The sequence below is a fragment of the Lycorma delicatula genome, chromosome 1 (assembly GCF_047948215.1).
Source record: "Lycorma delicatula isolate Av1 chromosome 1, ASM4794821v1, whole genome shotgun sequence".
Classification (NCBI taxonomy): domain Eukaryota; kingdom Metazoa; phylum Arthropoda; class Insecta; order Hemiptera; family Fulgoridae; genus Lycorma; species Lycorma delicatula.
The window spans coordinates 276314129-276342067 of record NC_134455.1 but is presented as its reverse complement, the minus strand read 5'-3'; the positions used below and the strand labels follow the sequence as shown (position 1 = coordinate 276342067).

The following is a 27939-nucleotide window of genomic DNA, read 5'->3' as shown; positions in this document are numbered from 1 at the left end:
ATTTTTTATTTAATAGGTTCAAATAAATAATAAAATAAAATGAACTAAAATTATGTAATAAATCCATATTTTTTACTAGAAAAAATCCAAAATTATATTAAAATTAATTTCGCAAAGAAATTTATTGCTAGAAATCTATTGTTGTTTTATATAACTGGATAAACTCTTTTTACATAGAACAAATGTGCTAGTGTATTTATTATTTTAGAAAACATAAGGTAATGCTATGTTGTATTGAATAATGCTCTAATTATAAGTAAAACCTTTTTTTTTTTGATAAAATTATAAACATTTTAAGTTGTTAGATATACCTCATATTTCTAAAAAATACACATACATTTAAAAATAAAATTATAACATTTTATGAAGAGACTTTACTCTTTGTAGTTTTTTACGTAGAAATTAAATATTTAAAAAAGAGTACGTTTCCGTGTTCTGTAAAACTTACTTTCTGTTAACAAGTACATTAGTGTTTTTGTATAATAAGAACAATTCTCTTGGTGAAATATTTTCTGTTGCTACACAGTAAAACTTGTTTAACCGCAAATCCTGTAGATTTCCCCAAAGCGACATTAAGGGCGTGCCTCTTAACACTTGTCAAGGGAAACCCAAAATGTCGATTAACTCTATGTTTCTTCTCCTGTTCTTGTGGTTTCGCTCTGCTTCCCTAATTGTCGTGCTCACTTATTCATTACAAGTTAGTTAAGTGATAATGTCTTAAGATGTTAAAACAGTAATTTTTAATGCATCTGCTGTTATTAGTTAAGATTTTACAACTAAAATAAACAGTAAACTAATTATTAATTGGTGAGAAAATGATAATCTTATCATAAGATTATTATATAATAATAATTTATTATAATCTTATTTCATGATTTTATTAACGATAAAATCATATCGTTGCGTATATATTTATATATATATATAATATAAGGGATTATATATATATATATAAGGGATATTTAAAAACTTCCTTTATGTATAAAATTAATTATAAAATCCTATTATTATAATTTATAAAATGCTGTGGGGAAATTAACATATATTTAATATTATCGATAGAATTTATTATTATAAGTGTTAAATAAAATAATAGAAATTATTTTGTACTACTTTTACCTATCAATAGCTATTTATTGAAAAAAATGCATTTCTTTGGTGTCTACAAATATATCTTGGTCAATAATTTCATTCATGTGAAAAACTAATTTCACAAATATTTATACTTGCTCACAACGTTTCTGTTTTTTATACTCGTTTTACTCGCTTTGACACAAAGCAATAGATCACGTATAATTTTGAAATTTTTATATTAAATTATTAGGTAGGTTGATTAAACACCTAAATAACAGATGACTTACTCATTTAAAGCATCTATAAATTGTTAAAAGTAACATCATCTTAAGTATAACAGAATATTCAAAAGAAATATTTCAGATTTAGAAACTACACATTTTTTCATTGAAAAATCAATTTTTTTTTAGCAAACTTTTACTTTGTTTTCACCATGTGATAAATGATAACTTATCCTCATCAAGATCAGATTTTTCATATTCAAGACCCTTAAATTCTAAACATGTACAAATTTATCTCCAAAATTAAACTTCATAACAGATCACAAAACACAACAGGAATAAAAGTAAAGTAAAACCATTACATTTCTGATCTGTACAAAATATATTCCAGCATATAACTTTAATGTAAACTTGCAATTGATTGATATCAATTAGATCTGCTACCTGAAGTAAATTATTCACTCCAATTGTACTATAATTTGTAACGCAACAACATTAGACGCTAAAGGGTAGGTATCATTAAATTAAATAAGATAGGTAAGAAATACGTATTAATAAACAATCAAATATACAAAATTATTGGTAATTAGGAATTTAATTTAAACAGGAAAAAATTATTTTATTCTTAACTATATTAATTCAATCGGTTTTGATCTGTAAGTTAACTGGATAACGGAAAGGTAATGTAACGTAGTTGTTGACTTACTTAGATTCTTAGCACTGTGGAGGTTGGCTGAGGCGGTCTTATGCTGTAATGGATGAATATATAGAATAGCACCCCGGGTTACCAGTGGCACGTTGCTTACTTCACCAGGATAGGCGTTTTGGCATCGAGCACCGTTAGCTGAGATATTCGCTGTTAGGATAAGAGTGGATGTGTGGAGTACACTGTGATGGAGCTGCGGAGTGGAAAGGTGGAATCATTGACCTCGTTCCCGAAAGCAGAGAGAGATAGGATAGTTTTCATCAGAGCCTGGTAAAATTTGTGAATCTGTAACTGGATTTTTAAGTAAGTCAAGAGAACTTTAAATTGAATTTTAGGACATATTGTAGTTTTCTGATCAAAATTAGTTTTGGTATGAGGATAGCATTTTTGGTATTTAAACACTGAATCAAGTGATGATCTGAGCTCACGGTCGTATTCAAGTTAAGTTAGATGTCACAAGGTGAGTTCTTCCCCTACGGGAGCCAGGATGTACTAATTCATAATATATATTTTTATGGAAAAAAATATAAAATAGGGGTTATAAATAAGAATTATTATTTATTTCTTACGGAATTTATATTCACAAATCAGGTAAATGTATGTTAATATATTAATTAATAAATAATATATATTACATTAGATTTTTAGTAATAAATAAATCGTAGTTGTAACTCCCGCTTATTGCTAGTATAATTATAAACGGTTTGTATCTATAGAATAAGACTTGGAAATTTGTAATGATTTTAAGAGGAAATCGGTAATAATTATAAGCCGTTTTTATTATTATTATTTTTACCTTTTTTTCAAAAATAATCAACAGAATATTATTAATTATTATTAATAAATAAAGTTATAAAAAATATTATAATGTCAGATATTTACAATCACGTCTCTACAATTACAAATCGATTATGCTCTTGAGTAAAGATATTATGAATAGATCTGGATATTAAAAAAATTATGAGCCTGAAATGTTCAATAATATTTATTTAATTTTATTAGCAGTTCCGCTAAACTCTGATGTGGATGGACTTAAGTAAAAATATAGTAAAATTTAAACTGCTAAAATGAATAAATAAAATTGTATGGATGGTTTATTGTGTTTGTATCAAATTAAAGCAGGTTTTAATTTTATGGGCAGTGCAGATACCTGCTTCACGCGTGAAGAGCTTCACGCTCATTCAGCGTGAAGAGGAGGATAGATGTCGTTTGATCGCTATTTGTGTGCGATAATGGAATTTAATATCAAATTTGTGATAGTATCATATTCGTATGTGGTTAGTTTAGAAAAAGGTGACTAAATTATTTTTATCACAAGAAATTTAATAAATTACTTTTATATCAATAAAATTTCAAAATTTTTAATATAAAGTGAAACTTCAACATTGAGAACCAATCACCTTTGTCTCATAAAAGATATTATAATAATAATCGCCTTTATCTTAAGGAAAGTATACATTGATGAAAAAAATACGTATTTTTTTTTTCATCATAATATGAGGTAAATCTGATATTTTGTTTGAAAATAACGTGTATTGTATATATTTATATACAATAAAATATAATTTTTATGTTCATTTGTTTTTGTAACAAATCCTTTCTAAAATAAATGATTCTGCACTAATTTGATTTAACGATATTGTCACACAATATAACATTCGTAAATTAAAAATAAAACAAATAATAATAATGGTAATATTATTTTATTAAACAACTTATTTACGCCCTGAAAATTATACACTTCAGGCTGTTTCTTTGATTGTTAACCCTTAAATTCCCAGATATAAAATATATTTCCTGATGTATTTATTTATTGCATTAATCAAAACATTTTTCAGTTGTCATAATTATTCATAAATCCGGTAATCTGTTAAACGAAAACCAGCAACGTATCGAGTAATTAGTTTTTTTTTTTTTTATTGTTTGATCTGAATATTTTAAACAAAGATTTTAAGTGTTCAATTTCTAACCCAACCACTCGTAAAATTTTACTTTCTTATTGATTTGATTTCAGCCCCGCCCTTCAAACTTTCACTAATCATTTAGAAGGCCTTGAAGAAAGAAATTCATTATAGTTGATTTTTCATTTCCAAGCATTTGAAAGCGTGTGGCATAGTGATACTCAAAAGTTAAATTTCCTTAGGTGGTTTTTTTCTAGTAATTAAATCATTCTTCTACAAATAATGTTATACTACAGGTGGATATTCAAAGGAATTGTCTTACACTTTGACTTTTTCCATGTGTAATCCGTCTAGTTACTCTTACCTGTAGCATTTTCACATCCGATGTTCCACCCTCACCCAAAACATCCTGCTTCATATACTGACAACACAGAGATTGGTTGGGGTTCTCAGCTCACTCTGTCTAAAAGCCTCACACTATCCTCAGAAGCAATTTTAATTAAATATCCAGCTTTAAAAGTGTCTTAAGGAAAATATAACCAAAACGTAGCATATATATATATTTATTAAAAAATGATCCAACTATATTCTTCTAAAAATAACTTTTTTATCTCAAATGTGATTTTATGTGTGAATTAGGGTTTTCCTTAATCAAATCAAAAACATCTCCTAACATGTTGCTATAAAATATTCAAAATTTGAAAACAGTCCTTGATAAAATGTATTATCGACCTTCTGACACAAAGATATATAAAACCTGTAAATAATAGTTAATAAACAACAAGAATAAGTTTTATGTAACCTGTTTATACTTATTCTGTTCAAATATTTTGCAGTGCAAAATTTTCATTTACCGCATTCAATAAAATATTTAAGTTAAGTAATGCAGATATTGACAGATGAACCAAATTAAGTTACTAACAGAACTATTCAACATAACTTTCTTATAACCTAGATCATTCCTACATCAATGACAGATATTTCGAATCGTACCGACAGACAAGTTAACCAATCACCCCAAAACTCTAATTAGTCGTTTGTTCCATTCTCAACTCCCTAATAATAGTGTAAGTTAATTATCTAAATTGATGGTGAAACTGAGATTTTCTAAGACAAGATAAATACCTATCTTTCATGTAATTTAATTAAAAATATTTTTCTGAGGGAGATGTGATTTTTGGGTAAAATTCTGCATTCGTGTCTTTCATACTGATATAATGGTTATTATTATAATTATCATCAGCATATTAGTTAGTTATAAATGTGTATATTTGCAAGTTTATTTAAATTATTTAAGGACAAAGAAATAACTAACACTTACTTAATTACAATATAAATAAATCATGTTGATATACTGGTTTACACGGCAACCCCTATTATATAAAAACATTTATAAGCATATAAACGGTAAAAAACGAAATAAATCGTAGTAGACAAGGGTCTGAAAGACCATCCGGTCTTGAAAGGTAATGGTAATTGTTATCACCACCACTTTAATAACTGGAAAAAATATTTATATGAGCGTAAAGGTTGAGCTCATTAGAAATATTCACTGAAAAATTATATTTATATCAGCGTAAAGGTTGAGCTCATTAGAAATATTCACTGAAAAATTATATTTATATCAGCGTAAAGATTGAGCTCATTAGAGATATTCACCGAAAAATTATAATTCTAGTACCAAATTATCATTCAAATATTCACCAAATGATAATTCTAACTGAATGAATTTCTAATTCTAAAACTGAATAAAGAAATAAATAAAGACACTGAATATTAAAGTTAACAGATAATAAATAATAAAGTCAGATAAGGAATAGTCACGAAACATTAAAGTCATCCAAGCAAAGTCGTAAATATTAAAATCAGATAAAGGTAGATATAACGATAAAGATACCGAATCTCAGCAGAAAATTAGACCATTGACTCAGATTCAACCTCCAGATCTAAGATGTTAAATTCTAGTATTGATTCTTAAAGTTTAAAATACAAAATAATCACTGTGTCATCCTACGGATCATGCTCTTCAATGACCATTCAACAAAAGTAGCCTCCTCAATCGTCTTACGTCCTGACCATTGTCAAGTAGATTCAGCGTTAAATAATTTGCATTCTTGTACACCTAAAATATGTAGTCCCTACTGGTCTATCGTATCTCCTCAAGAACACGTGGCAGCCGAAGATACCCGTGATTCTCATCGTTCCTAGTGAAGAATGGAGCACATGATACCATATTGAACACCTTGTTTTGAAACGGTTGGATGAGTTCAACGTTATTGTTACAAGTAGACACACATAATGTTGCACTATACCTCCATGTTGGTTTCAGGAAAATCTTATACAACTACAATTAATTCATCAAGAACAAATAAAACCGTATACCAAGAAGCCAGTACATTCTTGCTAATGTAGAATTCAGTTGTCTCCTCTTCTCTCTGATGTGATACTTCCAGGGCAATCGAGATCTACATATAATCCGAGGTAAAAACAGTGTCCATATCAGGGAAGAGAATATTGTCCAGTTTGTTAGTACACAAAAGGAATGGAAAATATGTTTTAAATAAACCGTTAATCTCATTGGTAAACATGGTTTGTGTCAGGTGTAATGAATGGTAAATATAAAATACATGTATGTAATAATTTCCATAAAGTAATGCTAATGTTATGCATTTTTTATTTAAAGCAATTGTGCAGGTTTATATTTTGTTTTATTTAGAGTTCATGTGTTTTAATCAGACTTACAGTAGCTTTGACTAGTTTTATTACGTTGTTACAAAGTAAAAATTAGTTCTATACTTTTAAAGAAATTGCTGAGGAATTAAAAAGCACGTGGATAGAGACTTGTATGAGGTGTTGTGTGTTGAAAGTTGATAATAAAAAGAAATTAATAATGGTCTGGATGTTTTATCTAAAAATTAAAACTGTACCAAGAAAAAATGGGAAAGCCTATTTTTTATTTATATATAAGGTCAGAAAATGAGCAAATTTTACTAGAACATATGTACATAAAACATTAGTTATTACACATTTAATTGGTTTTTTTCAATTTACAAAATTTTTACCTGGTTTGCAAAAGTATAAGTTTGAGTTTGGTAAAAATGTAATCCAAAAAGGGAAAATATTTAAAAGAATTTGGAAATTTAATTAAACTCTTTAGGTTAACAGAAAAATGACTAATCTGTAGGGTTTTAGTTTAATCTGTACCAAAGTTCTGTAAAATAAAATATAGTAGATTAAATGAGTAGATCAATATGAAAAAAATATTTTAGTTGCATATTTGTACCATTTTATAATAATATCGGTATGGACCTACGATATCTAATTCTGAGAAATGACATATAAAAGCAACACTGATATCATCCAACAGTAAAAGAACAGATTAATCAGAAACATAGCGGAGACATCGTGGTTTGTGAGGAACAGTAAGATCCATGATTATCTGGGATTAGTATATGTTCATGAGAAAGACCAACCATTGAGTTCAAAATATGAACTAAGGCTAAGTCATGAAAACCATCTGGCTGTGAACCTACTGGACAACGAGAGGATATTATACGGCTAAAATGACTCCTTCTGTTGGACCTGGGAGATAGTGAATGATATTTGTAGTAGGAATTCAACCTTCAATTAGTTATTGTGATTTCATCACATTATCTTTTTTAGGAGTTAGTTGATATATTTGCTTTTATTATTTCATTGTTGTATATCACTTTACTATATTTTTATGATTCTCATAGTTCTTTTTATGATTTTATCACTGTGTTTTACTTTTCATACATGCAGTGTATACGACTACTTATATGTACTCACCTGAAGGAGAGACATTCTAAAGACCTGATCTGGGAGAAGAAGAGAGAATGAAAGTGAAAGAGACTGAGAGAATGAGATGGAGAAATATATTTATATAAGGTATAATGTAATAGTGTACAAATGTAATACGTAACAGTATTAAAGGCTAATAAAATTGGCCTACAATTACTATACTGTATAGATTTTAAAAACTTAATCAAAAAATTGCATATTAAAATTAAATCCACACTAAGTTGACAAACTCATCGTAGAAGATATCTGTATCCATCTGCATATTTACATCACACGATTAATAACCAGCTTTGCTCTGCATAATGACCATATATAAATATATTTCTCCTTCTTATTTTTTCAATCACTTTCACTTTCATTCTCTCTTGTTCATTCTCCTAGATCAGGTTTTTAGTATGTCTCTCCCTCAGGTCAGTATTGAATTCTGGATGAAATATAAAATGTATTGCTTTGCTGTGAAATGAAATTCTGGCTAGCAATCAATTACAAACATTCCGATAAAATGCAATCTACCACTAGGCAAGGATGAATAAATAATAAAAATCAAAAATGTGAATGTTAATGTAAGAATGCCATTGAACATATACCAAAAATTTAAAAAACCTCAATCCCATCTGAGAGAATTTGAAGGTCAGATAGAAAACGTCCCAAATCAGGGAAATAGGAAAAATAATGAGAAATTGACAGAGAAAAGAGGTACCAGTAAAAATGGTTGTGGAGCCTCCAAAGGAACAGAGGCCTCCAAAAGAGAGGGCGTGCATCATAGCCACCCCAACATTAACTTTGGGGAGCCCATCAAGCATTGACTTAGATGTAATGGTTCCCCGTTCCATCTGGATCGGTATCATTGATGCCGGCCGCAAAAAATCCTCCCCACCAAAATCGGTGGCATCAGAGTGAGATGAGCAACGTCTCCAAGGCTTCGAACACTCTATCTTCAGAGGTAGAGGCTGTGCAAAGAATGGAGAAAAAATTTAAAAACGTTGACCTAAGGGAAAACCTAAGCGATAAAATTTTATTTGCAAAGTGGTCTGTGTAAATGAGTCGATCTTGAAATGGAACAACTATGGATATTTGGCAAATCTGAGTGAGCTACAGCTGCTAATGAGAGAGCTAAATCCTTTATGTGCTTGCTTACAAGAGAGGCATTTAAGGAATACTGATACATTAAGACTGAAATGTTACAAGATAGTTAGGGTTGATCAAGCACCTAACCAAAGATCAAGAGGAGGAGTTGCAATCATCTGAGCAACTTGTTTTGCCTTTGAAGAAGTTCATCTATGCACTGATTTACAAGCGGTAGCTATACACATATACCGCTCAATCAAGGTGACATTATATAATGTAAATCTGCCTAAGTTAAACTGGACAGAAGAGGATTTATAAAACCTAGTGGAACAATTGCCTCCCCCTGTCATTTTTGTGGGGGATTTCAATGCTCATAATCCTCTTTGGGGATCCAATCGCTTGAACTATACGGGAAGATTAGTTGCAGGGTTTCTTTCAACTTCAATTTGGCATTATTAAATACTGGTACAGGAACCTTCTTTAATGTCAGAGATGGTTCTTCGTCCTGCATTGATTTAGAATTTGCTAGCGCTGCTATAGCACATAAATTAGTTTGGAAATTAAGTGAAGATTTACATGGAAGTTATCACTTTCCAGTCGTGGAATCTTTAAATACACCCGCGAAATTGTATGCCATAGATAAGAGATGGGTTTTTGGCAAAGCTAACTGGATTAGCTTTACTGGAGATGTCCATTTTCAAAATCTAACTGGAGACATCTATAGCAATGTTGAACATGTGACAAATGTCATCACTGCTGCAGCATCACAACATGTCCCTCATACTTCAGGGATGTTGCAATGTCCAAACTGTTCCTTGGTTGTCGGACGTTATACATCAAGCTATTAAGAAGAAAAATAGGGGTTTAACATTTTTAAGAAAAGCCCCACGCAAAAAACTTAAGAAAATTTAAAAAATTCAGGGCTAGGACAAAGCAGTTATTTTAACTGAAAAAAGAACCGCTGGCAAAAATATGTCTCCTCGATAACAGGAGAGACAACTTCGGCACAGGTATGGAGCAAAGTCAAATTGGATCCGGTGGATCAATTTTTCTCCAGATTACCTGTATCAAAGATGGAGAAAAACTCCTTTGCTCGCCTTCGGACATTGCCCAGAAATTCGCGAGTCACTATGAAGCTGTCAGTGTAACCGAAAATTATGATGATTTAAAAAAAAAGAAAGGTGTAACTGAAAATGATATATTGTTTGATACTGAGACTAACTTTTACGATAATGATGAATTCACTGAGAAAGAATTTAATCATGTTCTGACTAAAACAGCGAACACTGACGCTGGTCCAAACTACATCCGATACGAAATGATCAGAATGCTAGATGTCATTGTAAAGAAGAAAATAATAGAATCTTTAATCAAATTTGGATTTCTGCTACACATCCACGATCATGGAAAAATGCGATTATAACTCCTATATTAAAGAAAGGGAAAAATCCCTTGGATACGTTGAACTACCCGACCTATCTCGCTTACTTACGCTCTTGGAAAAATTTTAAACCGCATGATAAAATTTCGACTCATGTGGATCCTTGAAAAAAAATAATGGATTTCACCAAGCGGGGTGTCGCAAATTTCATTCCAGCATAGACCAAATATTTATTGTTGAAAATTTCATGTTGAATAGCATTATAAATAAAAAGAATTGTATTGCCGTCTTTTTCGATTTAGAGAAAGAGATTGATATGACTTGGAGATTTGGTATTTCAAAACAGCTATAAGATTGGGGAATAAAAGGAAGTCTCCCAACAATTATTAATTGTTGGGAGTTTAAAATGTAATGGTTCCTGTTGGTCTTTTGACGCACAGAAAGACCCTAGAAAAGCTAATACGTAAAATTCAAAGTTGTGAATGGGGTATTTTTTATTTTAAAATGATGCAGATAGTTCTCATGATTAGTCTTACTTTGTTCATTGATGAAGATGGCTGTTCATTTTAAAACTCTGTTTCAAGATTTGATGTGGCATTTAAATATATATATTTTTTTGTCTTCAGTCATTTGGCTGGTTTGATACAACTCTCCAAGTTTCCCTATCTAGTGCTTATCGTTTCATTTCGGTATACCCCGTACATCCAACATCCGTAACAATTTCTTTTACATATTCCAAAATTTGCCTGCCTGCAAAATTTGGAACCTGTAAAATTTCTACCTGTCCCTCTAATATTAAACCGACTATTCCAGGATGCCTTAATTTGTGGCCTATAAGTCTGTCTCTTCTTTAAACTATATTTTTCCAAATGCTTCTTTCTTCATCGATTTGCCGCAACACCACTTATCCACTCATGTTACTTTATCCACCCATTTGATTTTTAACATTCTCCTATAGCACCATATTTCAAAAGCTTCTAATCTTTTCTTCTCAGGGACACCGATCGTCAAAGTTTCATTTTCATATTAAGCGACGCTCCAAACATACTTTCAAAAATGTTTCCTGACGTTTAAATTAATTTTTGATGTAAACAAATTATATTTCTGACTGAAACCTCGATTCGCCTGTGCTATTCGGCATTTTATATTGATTTTTCTTCGTCCATCTTTAGTAATTCTACTTCCCAATTAAGAAAATTCTTCTACCTCCATAGTATTTTCTCATCCTATTTTTACATTCAGTGGTCCATCTTTGTTAATTCTACTACATTTCATTACTTTCGTTTTGTTGTTGTTTATTTTCATGCGATAGTTCGTGGGTAGGACTTCATTCAATCTGTTAATTTTTCTTTCTAAATCGTATTCATTCTCAGCTAGAATTACTATATCATCAGCAAATCGTAGCATCGTAATGTTTTCACCTTGCACTATTAATTCGGATCTAAAGTGTTCTTTAACTTCATTAACTTCTAGTTCTATGTAAAGATTAAATTTAACGGTAATAGGGAACACCCTTGTCGGACTCCCTTTCTTATTACGGCTTCTTTCTTATGTTCTTCGATTATAACTGTTGCTGTTTGGTTCCTGTAAATGTTAGTAATCGTTCTTTTATCTCTGTATTTATACCCTAATTTTTTTAAATGCTGAACATTTTATTCCAGTCTACGTTATCGAATGCCTTTTCTAGGTCTATAAATGCCAAGTAAAGTTTGTTTTTCCTTTATCTTCCTTCTATTATTATTCTGAGGCCTAAAATTGCTTCCCTTGTCCCTGTACATTTTCTGAAACCAAATTGGTCTTCTCCTAACATTTCTTCCGTTCTCCTTTCAATTCTTCTGTACAGAATTCTAGTTAAGATTTTTGATGCATGGCAAGTTAAGCTAATTGTTCTGTATTCTTCACATTTATCTGCTCCTGCTTTCTTTGGTATCAATATCTGCTCCAGGGTAAGTTTTTCAGTCGACGAGTTAATTTCTAAATCTTTGCTTAACCATGATACAGAATTCTAACCTATATGATACCTTGCAGTATCGTCTGGCTTTTTTCATGCGTATATTTTTCTCTTATGATTTTTACTCTATAGGTTGGTCCCTTCTTTCATTCCTTTTGCCCAGCCCGTATTCATTCACTATCTTTCCTTCCTTGCCTTTGCCAATGCTTGCATTCCAATCTCCAACTATTACTAAATTTTCATCCCCTTTTATGTGATTAATTTCTTGGTATACACACTCTACATCATATCATAATGCGCGCTTGTAGGCATATATTCGTTAACAATCGTTGTCGGTTTAGGTTTTGATTTTACCCTTATCATAAAGATTCTATGGCTATGCATTTTGAAATACTCCACTCTTTTCCGTACCTTCTTGTTTATTAAGAAAACTACTCCTGCCTGCCATTATTTGAAACTGAGTTAGTTATTCTAAAATCACCTGACCAAAAGTCGTTTTCCTCTTCCAACCGAAACTCGCTAATTCCTACTACATCTACATTTATCCTATCCATTTCCCTCTTTAAATTGTCTAACCTACCAACCTTTGTTAGACTTCTAACATTCCACGCTCCGACTCGTAGAATTATTATTTTCTGTTGACCCCTTCCTTAGTAGTTCCCACCCGGAGATCCGAACGGTGGATTAGTTTACCTCCGGAATACTTTAACAAGGTAGTCGCCTCCGTCATTGCTATATGAAAATGTAGAGCTACATTTTCTTGAAAAAAGAAAGCAGCATTAGTTTTCCATTGCTTTCAGCTGCGCAGTACTCAGAGGACTGAGTGTTGTTGATATGGCCGTTTAAGTCGTCCTGACCTACGCCCTTAGCAACTACTGAAAGAGCAGCTGCATTCTTTCAGGAATCATTCCTTAGTACGGCTCTCAACAGATACCTCCCCGATATGTTTGCACCTTCGGTCCAGCTACTTTGTATCACTGAGCAATCAAGCTCCCTCACTAACGGCAATGTCTCATAATTCATACAGAGTGTTAGAATATATATGCCCAGAATTAATCAATGAACTTTTGTCGCATGGTGATAAAGAGTATCATGTAGCAGAGGGTATACTATTAACGTTGTTTCGGATCAGAGCCTCTCCAAAACCGTTAGGCACCATTTGGCTTATTAGATGGAAAATCATGCAGGAATATGACGCTATTGTTGATAAATTATTAGGCGGATCCAATATCCATATGAAGATATTGACAGGGAAATCAATATTACTGATGGGCGTTGGAGGTAAATGAGCCAGTCGTCAAGTTGAGAATGTAAGGAATGGACACCTTAACTTTGTTAATAACTCTCGTACCAGGTAGACCATTCTCAACAGAAGAATTTTTCAATTATTTTAACTACTTTTTCAAACAGAATAGTTCAGACGTTTGGTTCGATGCCGGAAATATTTACTTTATCATTACCCTAATATTTAATATATTAATATTGATATATTAATATATATATATATATGTACATATATATATATATATATAATATTTAAATTAATAAAAATAATTAGGTTGGTTACACACTGAGGGAAAAATCAATTTCCGACTTGGAAAAAGGGAAATCCAACATGGGGGACACAAGATGGTGGTTTGGCGAAGCATACAATCTACTTGCTTGTGACGCAGAAACCCTATTTTTGTACTACTGATATGATATGATTCAGTTGCTGTTAGTTTGTTTTACTGTGTTACAGAGTAAAATTTAATATTCAGTTAATTTAAAAATAATTACTATTAGAATCTTTCTGTAGAAAAAAGGGTTTTCTTTTGGTCTTAGCTTTCTGTATTTTTGTTAGTGTTAATTATCAATTAAAAGTAAACGTTTACAATTGTAAGATTTTTATTTAAATCTTCCATGTAAACATTAAACATAATTCATTGTATGTATTTTGTGTCTATGTATTATTCAGATTTTTAATTTGTATTATTATACAACTTATGGATCACTGAAATTTACATCACGACAATGTTTTAGCTCTTTTGTTGTTTCCACTTCAACATTCAAAGTAAAGTAATTAAATAAATACTTTAATAAATGTCACACCAAAACTTTTAGTTTAGAAACAGCCTAGTGATAATAAAGTGTATGTACTCTTACATACACTTTATTAATATCACTTTATTCATTATTAATATCTAGGATTTCTATGTTATTCTTTTAATCTTATTCTTCGTAATTATGTATTCTCTAGTATTTATTAGTTAGTCAATTATTTTTTAATAGCACGTTTTTATATCTATGCTAATTTTAAAACGGTTTTCTGATTGCTGATCCAGTGGCTTTTCCATTGCAATCCTTGAATTCGATTTTTTCAAACCTGATGTAGTGAGATCAGTGTAGTTTTACTGATCGATAATTAGCTTAGTTAAAAATCATAGCATTTTTTTGTTGTTGTGAATTGTTATATTTTGGAACTAAATTTCATTCGTAATGTTCTGTTTCATTTATAACTAATGAAACAATTTTCACTTCAAAAATCGATATTTTAATTGAAATTGTTTGTAAAATTAAAAGCTAGTTCCTGTTGTGTTTTAAAATATTATCTATGATAAAGTTATTATTTTTTTAATTAAATGGTAAACGACAGTAATTTCCGAGAAAAAGAATCAAGTGTAATTTTAAACGATTGAATGACAGTGATATTAGCTGTTGAAAATACTAGACACGTAAATCTGTATTTAATGTGATGCTTTGCCTTTAGAAGTTTTCATTGTTCGTGTGTAGTGGATTGTATAGTGTAGAAGCCAAGAAGAGACAGCTAGCTGTCGGACTCTGATGTGAAGGGCGTATCTAATAACAATGTACTGTACAAGCCTGTATACTATTTTTAGAGAAACTGTAAAAAAACCGTGAAAAGCGTTTCCCAAAGCAAAATTTACGATGGTTCTTGGAATGCAAAAGTTTTGTTTCAACGAGATGAATTAACTATAAAAATAATCACAAATTAGAGTAAAAAATTCTTTAGATTCCTTTTAGTTCAGCTGATAGGGCAATTCAAACATATTACTTGCCCAATTTAATTAGTTTTATTTATTTATTCGTTTAGTAGATTCAATTGTAAGTTAAATCATCTTTCTTTTCTTTAAATGTCTACGTTGCAATGTGCAACTAGTGAAGAGTAAGGAACCCTCTCCACGACCCAATTAGATGTAAATAATATATGATATGTAAATGAGATGTAGTTTAGCACAGACTCAGGATGTCCATTACTAATACGTGTGGTTAATTCAACCCCAACCAACAAAATGTACCCGTATCCACTGTCCAGTATTCAGATCCGTACAAAAATAATCATCTTTTAATAGGATTTGAACATCAGAACCTTCTAAATGAGAGAAACGTAAGCAAAAATAGTAAATTAAGAGATCTACAATTATCTCAGTTAGATTTACCGGGTCACGAGCTGTGTGCTAAATTTTCATAGTTGAATTGCAATCATTAGTTTATTGTTAACAACCAGTAAATCCAAAATTGACTTTTTTATCAGCAGCTGTCAGCTTAGTAAAGCACACTTAGCAGATATCTTATAAAAAAATCTTACGACGCGGGGAGCACCCCGATGGGTTACATCGTACGGGAATTTTTATAGGGGGGGAGTCAACTGCCACGGCATTCTAAGGCGTCTGATGTGCTGTTTACCGGAGGTTCCGGTTGCCCCAGAGGTGCTTAAATAAAACAAGGGAGCCAACAGAAACGTTGGTATTGAGAAAATTTTATTTTTCATATACACATATATATTTGTGTTCATTTATTTTTTTTTTAATTTTAATATCGGGAACCTATACACCCTGTAAATGTTTTAGTGTTTTGTGTATTTAGGTGCTTTTAAGTAAAATATAAGGGCCCTTTACACCCTTACATATGTCGAACCTGATGGTAATATAAACCGCTTTTAAAGAATGTAACGAGGACTAATGACCTTTGAAGTCGATGCCCGTACAAAAAAAAAATAGTGAGTAAACAGATGTTGTTAGTGAAGAGTAAATGGATAATTAACAGATTACAACAGAATGCCGTCATTGTGATAGAGGAAGATTTAGTTGATTATCATATTAAAACATATAATAAAATGGTTTAACAGAAATCCTCTAATGTACAGTTCGTGATTCTGTCTTTATAATTATATATATTACTGCATTCGTTATATTTTAAAAACCGCTCCTTTTTTCCTCTTCTAACGAAACTGAACGGTTTTTTAATTAACTCAAAGAAACTAGTGTTCTTAAATACATCTAATTAACTTCAGTTTCATTTCCTACTTATTACAGAGTAAACCCCTTATCAGCATTTTTACACGCTTCATTATATTTATAATAATTCCACTACACATTACGAATCTTATTTACGTTATTCTTAACTGGCTAATACATTTTCGAGAATAGTTTTTCTGGTTTCTACATTTCTATTAGTAGGTGACCAATCTTTTATGTTTCTAATAATGTAAGTTAATAGAAGTGATTAAATGGTTCTATTAATGTAATTTAATAGAAAGATAAAAGATTTGTCCAAATGAAGGAGTTCAACATTAGATATGCTTAGTCTCCTGTAACATCGGACACAGATACCACAATATATAAATGTTTGCAGTAGGAGACTCTTTAATCCGATAAATACATCAGTCACCGTACAAGAATCGGAATGCTGTGATAGATGAAACCTGTAAGTTTTCAAGAGTTTTTGGACTAACATCATAAATTTCAAGTACGTAACAATTTTATTGATCCAAAAATCCAGAACTGGTCATGATAGCATCTAAGATACATCTAGGAAAGGTGAAATCAATAATAAAAATGTTATCTAAACATTGGGTAATAATTAAAATCGGTGAATAAAAACGATGCTTTGAATGGATATTGAGAAAGTAATGCTTTACCACCATTTTGCAGAAGTACCGCAAAAAATTCTAATGAATTCACCATAAGGAGTGCTTTAACACACAAGTAGTAGATACCCATACAGCCAAAAATTCCTGGGGGATTTCATTAATCTTTATTCAGAAAATGAGTGTTCTAAATATTGTAAAAGAATGAAAATAAAATTACTGTATTATTTAGAATATAATTTTTTGCCTCACCCTGCTTTAACAGAAAATAATAAGTAGCAACAATAATTTTTTTCAATCAGTAAATATTACTACTGTATTGGCTCAGGATCTCCTATGGAGAACCATAATAAAGATCTCGATCAGTGTAGTTCTGACAGCACCAACTAAACAATAACGCACGTGTCTAGATTCTTATTTTTAATAAGAATCTTCTTACTCAGTATAATCCTCTAAATTGCGTACTACATTAATTATTCATTATCCCGGCAGCACTGAATAACGGGTAATTTTCAATATGAAGTGTTGGAGAGTGTGAAGTACTTCCATATTGTTATCAAAAAATAAATATAATGTGTGTAATACCACATTATTAATGACCTTACACTGGCTTTTCAATAACTTTCATCTAGTAATACAATCATGTGTATTTCAAAATGAAGGTAACTTTCCTAATGTACAACTTCTATAAAAAAAACTTCTTTAACATTATGAATTCAGATGTAAATATTGTGTCAAAATTGCTATTCCCTTTTCTTTTTCATTTGCAGACTTGATTTTTCTTTTAAGCATATAATTTGATTGTGATAGTTCTGCGAAAGTAAATTGTCAAAAGCAAATGCTCTGGTAATTGAAATAAGCAATATGTCCATTTTTGTATTATCATATGATTACATAGAATTTTTTTCGTAATTATTTCATAATTAATTGTCCTAATTTCATGTTTAATTGAAAATGGAACTTTTCATAGGATTGTTTTGTTACTGAAGAACTTGTGGAGCAGTGATAACATTTTTAGCTGAATATTAGAATACAAATTAGACATAAACCTTGGTTACAAACAAAATAGATAATATATACTTACACAATACAATCTACATGAAACAGCACACTTACATTATTTTCAATGTAATTACTACACAAGAATAAAATACAACAAAATAGTAATACGATGAAACACAGCATGGCAATCCTTTAGCTTACTATTGGATAAGTAGACTTGAAATGGTTTTCAGATTTTTCTTGATTCTGGTCCATAAGACGTGAAGCTGCTAATAATTTTCCTAAAGGAGATTGAAAAGCTTGTACTAACAGAAATCAGTCTTTGATAGAAAAAATTATTTCATTGCAATGATAATTATATAATTTTCTATAATTATATAAAATAATAATTTAATAATTGGTTATAATAAGCTTGTTATTCACATTCTATAAATAATGTGTGTGCACCTTTAAAAATTCTTGGCGTTAACTGTTATAAAATAGTGTTTTCTTACACTCTTTAGATGGCGGCTAGTATCCTTACATGTGCTTGTCATCTTATAACTGGTAAAGTCCAAGATAAAATTGAAATAAAAATGTTTGTTTTTCATTTTATCATCATCATTACATTAATCATTTTCAGCCCTGTTGAATCAACTCTTCCTGCATTCATCCCTGCCATCAACCTTTCACCACTAATTATTGACCTTAAAATCAATCACACAACTTTTTCTGGAGTTATGTTAAGTTATCTTAATAGTACCTTACGTTCGATTAGATTCAGACATTTTCTTTCTTTTGTTCTTATAACCAGATCTCAAGTCAATGTTTCTTCAGTCTGCTGACTGAATTTGTCACTCCTTCTTCCATCTTCTATTGTTACATAAAAATGTAAAAAAAAAATATTCAAATTTTCTCATCATTTCGTGAAACCACTGAACTATGTAAATATTTTTTGTCAAGTTTTTGTTACTTTTAGTAAAACTTCAAAGTTAATCAAACCATTTTAAACTTTTTTATAAGATGCCGCATTATATTTTCCTTAAATTTAAATACAAAAATAAAAATATACTAGAAAAAAAATATAATAGAAATTAAGTTTCTATTAATTTCTATTAAATTACTTATGTTAAATTAGTTTAATTTAATTAATCTTTTGCCAAAATAATATTAACTTCATGATATTCGGTTTTTACCAATAACAAAAGCCTACTAATTTTTTTTTTGTCATTAGTCACTAGTACACTATTATCTCAACGAATATCTTCCTAAAAGTAGCTAGAAATAAAGAACAAAGTTGGTGGTCTCAGCAATTCGGCCAATTAACGAGTAATTTAACGCGTATGACTTGCAATCAAAGGTTAAATAACTGTGAACATTTTTTTTTGTTTTCAAAACAGAAGTCACACTACCTCAAAATTCTCTATTTACGCTTTATTTTAGGCTTTTCATTTTTCTGATGTTAAAATTTTTAACTTACGTAACTTACATGCAATACTAAGTGTAAAAAGTCACCAGGACTGAGGTATAAAATTATTACTATTTACATGATTGAGCTGGAGTAATTAAAAAAAAAAATGTTTACTGTTACACAGAGTTTTATAAGGTTTAATCAAACTGTCTTGTAAAAAAATATATTCATTTCCCTTCTTTTATAATAGATGTATTTTTAATTTTTACTACCTCTATTAAAAAGTAATTTTGCTTTTATATGCGAATTTATAAATAACAGTAACGAAAAGAGAATATTTTTACGAGTGTTTATTTTGTTTAGCCACGAAGTTTATTTTTTAGATATAGAAATGACTGACTACAAGTATTCTCAGCTAAATATAAAATTTCCATTTTTCGTGTTAATTTAACAAAAATATTTTATGAAGTCGATATACTGCAAAGGATAGCAGCGTGTTTCACATCTGCAGTGGTGTACAAATATTTATTACCACCACTTCCATCTCAAGAGAACGGTCACATTTTCAGAGGGGATAAAAACAGTACTGTGTTCCTTTGAGAATTTGGAAATTCTACTGTCAACAGTGAAAAATGACAATGTTAAAACGGAACACCATTCACGCCATAAAAACCTTGTTATTGCAATTTAAATTAAATTGTAACAGACTGCCAAGTTCATTTTAAGTGCTAATTTGTTTTCTTTCATAGTTATTCAGTCATGTTATTAATGGTTATTAAAAATTAAAAACAATTGCAATTAAAATTACTCCAATGTATTTTAAGTTAACATTTTTCCACGGTGATAAGTTGTTAACATTCGAATTTAGTTTTAACAAGTGTGTTACCTTATGTTCACTTGAAATACAAAATGTATGAAAAGAACAACGGCCACTTAACCTGAATAATATTTAATAATCCCATCGATAATAAGCTTATTCATATACATAAATATTTTAAACATATTAAACTTACAGAATAATGTAACTTATAAATTTAATGGTAATCAATTTATTAGAAATAGGATATCAAACGCCAGTTTACAAAAAAAATGTTAGTAACAAAACGAATTTCTCCCAATAAAGGTGCAATAAGTCACAGTCAAACTAAACGAATATAACGTTTAGAGATGCAAATTTTAAAAGAAAAATTCTTTCATATAGAAAATGAAGAATTTCCGTAAAGTATCCACTGAAATTACCGAAAATTGGCATAACCAGCAGTAGGTCAGAGAAAAATTATTAAAGGAACACGAGATGATTTTTAATCTTTCTATTTACCTCTTAATTTTCATTTCTTAACCCTTTATTTTTTTTTATTAACTTCTTATTTTTTACTTAACATGAAAGTTATAGCAATATTTTTTTTTTTTAAAAAGCCCTCCCATTTCCACCCCCGTGGTCCGATTTTGAATATTAGCGAATTAGCCCGAGATTGATATTTTATGTATCAATTTGAAAGTGATTGGCGCAAAATTACGGCAGAATCCACAAGAAAGTTATATATATATATATATATATATATATAAATAATTGTATCTATAAACTTTTGAACTGACGGTGGTTTTGAGGTCTGGGGAATGTGAAACGCGAAGATATGTTGACATTTTCCGGAAGTCATATCACGTACCCATTACAATAGGTAGCTTTCTTATGAAATCTACCTGAGAGGTGAATTATAAATTTATTTCATTAGTAAAGCAAAAATTACATGATAATTAATATGTATTAGCAATATACTATGTCAAATTACATATTAAGGTATTTATATTAATACTGTTAAAATTAGTTATAACCTACAATTCTATAAAATTAATAATACCTCGTCATACATTCTTAAAAACAAAAATATCAATGGATTGTTGTTCTGTTGTATTTATTGTTGGTCAAGTAGCTTATACATTTACTATCCGTTAGCAAATGATAGTATTCACTAGAAAACATTGAACCTTAATTGTTTGATATGACTGTTATTTCGGAAGTACCAATGTGTCACGCACACTTTTGTCGATTGGAAGCCGAAGGCGATTGCATCCCTTATTCGCGTAACAAGTGTAAATATTTATATATATTGTGTTACCCGTCGATAATCTCCTCCTCTAAAACTCCTTATCAAATTGCATAACATTAAATTCAAACATGAATAGAATACATGAACAATCTTCCCCGCATCAATTAACTTTTATTTAATTATAAAATTTTGTGTTCTAATAATAAATTAGCAATATTGTAAATTAAAGGAATAATTCTTTTTTTTTGTATTTAAAATTATAATTACAATCGGTTTTGTAGTTTAAAAACCATAACTAAACTACATAATAATAATCAGTTTTAAAAAAGCTTGTCTTGAAACACCTTAATTAAATACATTATAGACATCAATAGTAAATCAAACGTAGCATTAGCATTTTATAAAGTACAGCCAGTAACCAACTAGAGCTCATAATTTCCAGTACTGTGAGCAAAGGCATAACGTAAAAAGAAAAAATACTAACAGAAGAACAAATTCATAAGAGACATAAATGATAAACAAAAATACTTTCATGAAATACAAATGCAATTTGTAACAAATAGTTTATTAAGTTTAATCTGTTAATAGTAAAAAAATTGGTCAATATTTTTTTGTTTATGTTTAAACCAAGGTCCCACCATTGTGTTCTTTTCTTTTATTTTTCTTTGAGAACATCATTGGTTTATCCCTCCCAAAACTGGATTCGCAATTAAGCATTTACTCAGCTTCAAGGGGTGCCTTCGCCTCAAATTACCTCGTTGAGAAACTAAAGTTCCCCCAGATAGCCGGGACCCGGTCTTTTTATTATACGCCATGCCTCTAATGAGGGGACCCCAAGGAATACCCCACCGGGACTCCGGTCTTGACGCCACGCTTCAAATAGGGAACCCAAAGGGATCCTCCACCGGAACTATTCTCTTACTTTGCTCCCCATGTTAAAGATGCAAGGCAACTCCGATCAATCAACGAGATTGGGACACCTAAGCGGCCCACCCCTCCTGGACGGAACTGTTCCAACCATAGGCCTCCACAAGCAAAGGCAACGGGACCCATATTTTGCTACTTGCCATGCAGCCCCGAACCGAGTGAATGCCCGCGAGTGTTGCATAGCAAACATTTAGCCTCTGTTAGGCAGTCCTTCCGGAGGTGCCCCTCAGCTCCACAATTAAAACAACGCCCCCTTTTGTCGAGGCCGCTGCAGGACCCTTCCCGATATCCTATGCTCCAGCACCGATAGCATCGTTCCTCGGTGGACCACCTTAAAACCCGGCAAGATACCCGTCCTTCACGGTATGTTAAAGGTTGGTCGGCCAACCTTTAGCATTTCCTCGGCCAGCAGTGGCGGGACCACCACCTTAGCTTCCCCAAACGTTGGCTGCAGTGAGGGGACATCAATAGTGACCAAATCCCCAGCGGTCTTCCTCATGTCACGTAACAATTCCTCATCCGAGGTAAGGGCGTCGACGTTCTTTATCACCAAATGAATCCGCCGAACGCCCCTAACAGTTGTGACAGTGGTGCTTTCCATCTTGTTCAGTATTTGTTGTCTCAACTTGACAGCAACGTCCCCAGTATCTTGAACTCTTATGTGGAAGTCCTCTCCTTGACCCCTACGTGCCAACAGAATGTTGGTCTCTCCCAGCGACTCGGTACCTCTCACTGTCCGGTGAAGATCCGTGTACGACCGTCTCGCCACTTGTTAAAAACCGTCCCACTTTGTGTTGTTAAAAATCTTTTTTATTATTATATTGATAAGATTTTATTTGTTCTTTTACATTTAATGATTGAAAAGGGGTCGTGTATGGAAAAAACTAATTCTTTTATATTTCTTTTAGAAACTGCAGTATTTCAAACAGAGTTTACAAGTCAATGTTAAACATTTCTATAAAAAGGCGTTGCAAAGTGCACTAAGTCAATTAACTGACCAGCATCATTAATGCCAGATTTGTTTTCGCGCTTACATTTGCCTGGAGCAAATGTACTATGTCCAACAGAAGGTCAAAATTCATGACCAGTACGAGAGAAGTTTTCTCTCTCAACAATCCTCTTTACCATATTTCCTGAAATTTTGGAAATATGTACGTACTGCAATTAGAGGTAAAAGAAGAATTTTGGTTCCTACTTCCTTCTAGAGCCAAAGAAAAACACAAGTTGTTTAAATAAAAAATAATATAAATGTTGTTTAATGTAATATTGGTAGGACAAATTAAGACACTAGAAATTTTAATGATGTTGAATTCTTTATCAATCCTATAAGTGGCACTGAGTACGTCTAGATAGAGTTATTGAAAATTTGTCAAAATGTTTATTTGTTTTTTTATTTTTTATTAAACTCTTTAATAACAAAATTTATTTAACCAACCGGCGTGTTCCGACGGTAAACTCGTCGTCGTAAATCAACTAATTTCGAATTCGAGAATTCTCAGGTTAAACCCTAATAACTGAGATTGTTCAATATTACACATTTACCGGTACAGTTACATTACACTAAGTCGCTTATGACTATTGTTGATGAGACTATAAATAAAATTATTGCAAAAAAAAGTTTACGAAGTTAAAAATCAATATTTACTATATATTATTAATATTTATTGCTGTAATATTAAATTATTTTTGTCTAAATTATTTTTATTTATTATTACTTGTTATAAAATTTATTTTAACTTAAAAAATCTGCCATCAAGAATCATGTTTTTTTTTTTTTTTACTTCCTTTTACTTAATTACAAAGAGTAGCTTACTTTCCAACAATCTCGTAATTATAATCAAAATCAATATTGAAATTGAACTTGTGTTTAGTAAAACGACTAATAAGGGGGAAAATGTCAATATGATAAAACAGTGTTTTTTATTGTACACAGTTTGAAAATTTTTATTTTAAAAAAGAAAAAACGCCATTTTTCATCAAGAACAAGAGGCTCCCTCAGATTATTTCTACGTTAAATCTGTAAGATTTTATACTAATACATTTCAATCATGGCGAAACCATATTTTCGCACTCTGACTTTATTATAAAACAAATAATTTTTTAGATGATTTATTAATATCGAAGCTGTTTGGGAATAATACCTGTACAGATATGGACTTAATTTTTTTGTGCCTACACAGTTTATATTTCTATAGAAAAGATTATGTCGATTTGAGTTCAATTCAAGAATCTTTTGTCAATTTTAATGACACAAATAATTTTTTGTATTATGTTTATCATATAAATACCTACACCCTTCTTCAGAAAAACAAGAGATTAAAAATCTATACCTAGAATAATTATAGAAGAAAAACGACAAACATATTTTTGTGCTATATTTTGAAATACACTTAAAGATTATAAAAATTTCTGATAAAAATTTTAATTTTTTGTTTTATTCACACTAAACTATTCACTACAAAGGGTATAGAAAATTTCTACGATTCGAGAATTAATTTTTATTTAAAATAACGTTTGCACGGATTGATGGTACGATAAATACATAGCGTCTAACCTTTTATCAATTATTTTCTCATATCTTGGTATATGATATTTTGTAACTGATAGCCAATTCAAAAACAAATTACTGGAAAAATAATGTATTATACACATTTCCTTTCTAAAAGTCAATTTAAATATTTCATTTTCTGTTTCAAAAATAAATTCACTTCATACTGAACAATAATAAGCTTACATATTATGAAAAATCATGGAAGTAGACGTTTAAGAGATGTTGTAACTTTAATAGTATGCTCAAAAATTACAACGGTAAAAGAGTTTTAACTTCCTAAGGTATTGTTCTTTTAAAAGTTAGTTTGACTGAATTAAGTAACCGAAATTTTCTCATATACGTATATTATAACAAATCCTTGTAACTAATATTAATCAAATAGCATGAAGTGTTTGTTCCCAAAGTTTTCATTAAATTAAAAACTTAATGGGTAATTAGCAAGCTTAGTGAAATATTTCATGAGAAAAAACAGTAATAAATAGTAAAAATAAAAGTTTACATATCATTGAAAGAAAAAAAGAAGAAGCATACTTAACAAAACCGATGCATGTAGTTGTAATTAAATAAGGAGGTATAAGTGGAATTAACCAGGTCAATAAAGTTAACCACTAGACCCATTTATCATATGATTAACTAAATAAACAGGTCACACAAGTTAACCTTTCAGTAATTACAATAAATTATGTTATACAATGAGGACTGCTTAGGATCATTTTGATGTACCTAACAGGCAATTAGAAAGATTTTTCATTTATTATACTTCTGATTAAATTACATAAATGGTTTTTCATCAAAGAGATTCCAGTCTTTAAAGAAGAATTTGAACTAAACTAATGAGAAGTGACTCCAAAATTAAAAAAAAATATATTGAGTTGTAATAATTGTAGGTTGCATTTCTCGATTTATTGTATAAGTACCATTTACATAGGAATAGCACAACAATAATGATAAAAAAAAAATCATCTGGTTTATAAGGTATTGATACCGATTACATGTTATTATACAATCCTTAAATACGACCTCTCCACCCTCCGATTACAGAAAAGACGTGAAATACTGTCAAGTTGGTAGACCACTACTACAAAATATCTTTCTGCTTCATATTTGTGACAATAAGCAGCTATCGACTAAGTTAAAATTTTATTAACCACTGGTATTACCGTGCAAGTCAGTATGTCCAAATCGAAATTCAACAATCAACAAGCACATTTGACAGATAAATAAACCAGCCTGTTTGAATCCAGAAAGCCTTTCTTGTGAGCAACGAATTATAGTCGGTAGTAACAGGATCCGAAACCCATCACAGTATTTATTCTCAACTAGAACCCCTTGGTGCCTAGATGCAACTGCCTTTACGTCACTAAATGACCTTATATAAATAACTATGACAGAATATATATTTGTTTTCTTTCTAAAGGATCGCATTTACATATTTTGGTCTTAGTTTGTTTTTCAAAAAGGTCTTTGTTCTTTCACTTAGTTGTTTCCTTTCTTCATCCATCTGCTCAGAAGTCTACCTTTATTTACCTTTCTTTTTTCTTTCTGGAAACTTAGATTCTTGCATCACTTTTCTAAATTCACCTGTCTTCAATAATATCTTTAGAGATATTCGATGTTTTAAAATATTTTCCATTTCTTTAAATCGTGCTGGCTTTGTGGTTCTATTTTCGTAAAAATGAAATATTTGTGTTGTCACGTTTTTGTTGTTAATTCGGTAAGACACCTATAAAATCTTAACCTTTTTCGAACTAAACCCCCATTTTTTTTAAATTAAATTGTTTAATATTAAATTTATTTTATTTTACCAAATTAAAATTGTCATTTACTCTACATTATTAATATTTATTGCTAGGTTCAGAGGGCTCAGATCTATTTAATTTACGAAATAGTTTTTTGGAAGATAAAATAAGGTTTAATTTATAAAATGAATGTATTTTCAAGTATTCAAAGTAAAACCTGTAGGTGATAATATATTATGGTTCATATAAAATATTATATAATTATAATATATCGCAAAACTTATCCTTACATTTGTTCAGTTTGAAAAGAGCTATCCCAACGCATCATGAAAAATCTATTGTAGATAACAATAAAAATGAGTAATTTTAAGTTGAAATACTATTCCAAAATATCGCTCCTTTTAGATAATTGATTGATTTGTATGTATTTCTTATTTTCGTGAGTTAAGAAAATAACTCACGATTTAAGTTAGATGATTCTACTCTCAGTTTCTTTGATGCGTTATACTTACCTACGTTGTTACCAGCAAAAATTGGACGTAAGTATCCAGGTCTGATTTAATAACGACATAAGACAGAATCACTATCAAGAAGAGAAATTCTGCTCTTCCAGAAAGACTGGAAGAGCAGAGATTATTTTGGTTTTGGAAGTACAACACCCTGCTTGCTCAGAGAAATAATCACTACTTCTATTCCCCGTACCAGCTCAATCACAACCGGATAACGCAGTTGACTTTTTGCCATTACCTTCATTACATTGAGAGACAAGATCTAACCGTGATACCAAAAAGACTAGCCAGTATTTGCATACGGATCAGAAGCCGACCATAAAACCTTACGAATTTAAACTTCCGAAGATAAAGCTATTGCGTTATCCAGGGTTGAATCAATGTCTAATGTTTTGAGAAAATATCAGCGAATAATAATTACTTAATTTTATGTAGATATTATTTATTTTAATTTATAATTTCAAAATAAATATTTTTACTGTTAGACAGTAAATTGGTATTGACAGTGATTGGGTAGAACCAATTTTTGATTCAAATGAAAAGTTGAATTAAACAAAAAACAGAATGGCAATTATAACCAGAAAAAATAATATTATCATTACTTTTTTATGAAAATTGAAAGAAGCAATATTTGCTTCATAACTCTATTATTAATTAATGCTAATTAAGTTGTAGTTTTTAATTATAAATTTAAAAATAATTTTTTTTTCTAAACAGAAACTGTTTAAAATGACCTTTTAATTAGACTTCTTTAAAAACATTAGTCATTTTCTTAATTC

At 30.4% G+C, this 27939-nt stretch overlaps 1 protein-coding gene across 1 annotated transcript in view; it reads right to left on the bottom strand.

Annotated features, from left to right (window-relative positions):
• LOC142318314 (uncharacterized) overlaps positions 1–27939 on the bottom strand; it is a 366759-nt gene that overhangs the window by 186552 nt on the left and 152268 nt on the right. The gene's annotated exons all lie outside the window — the stretch shown is intronic.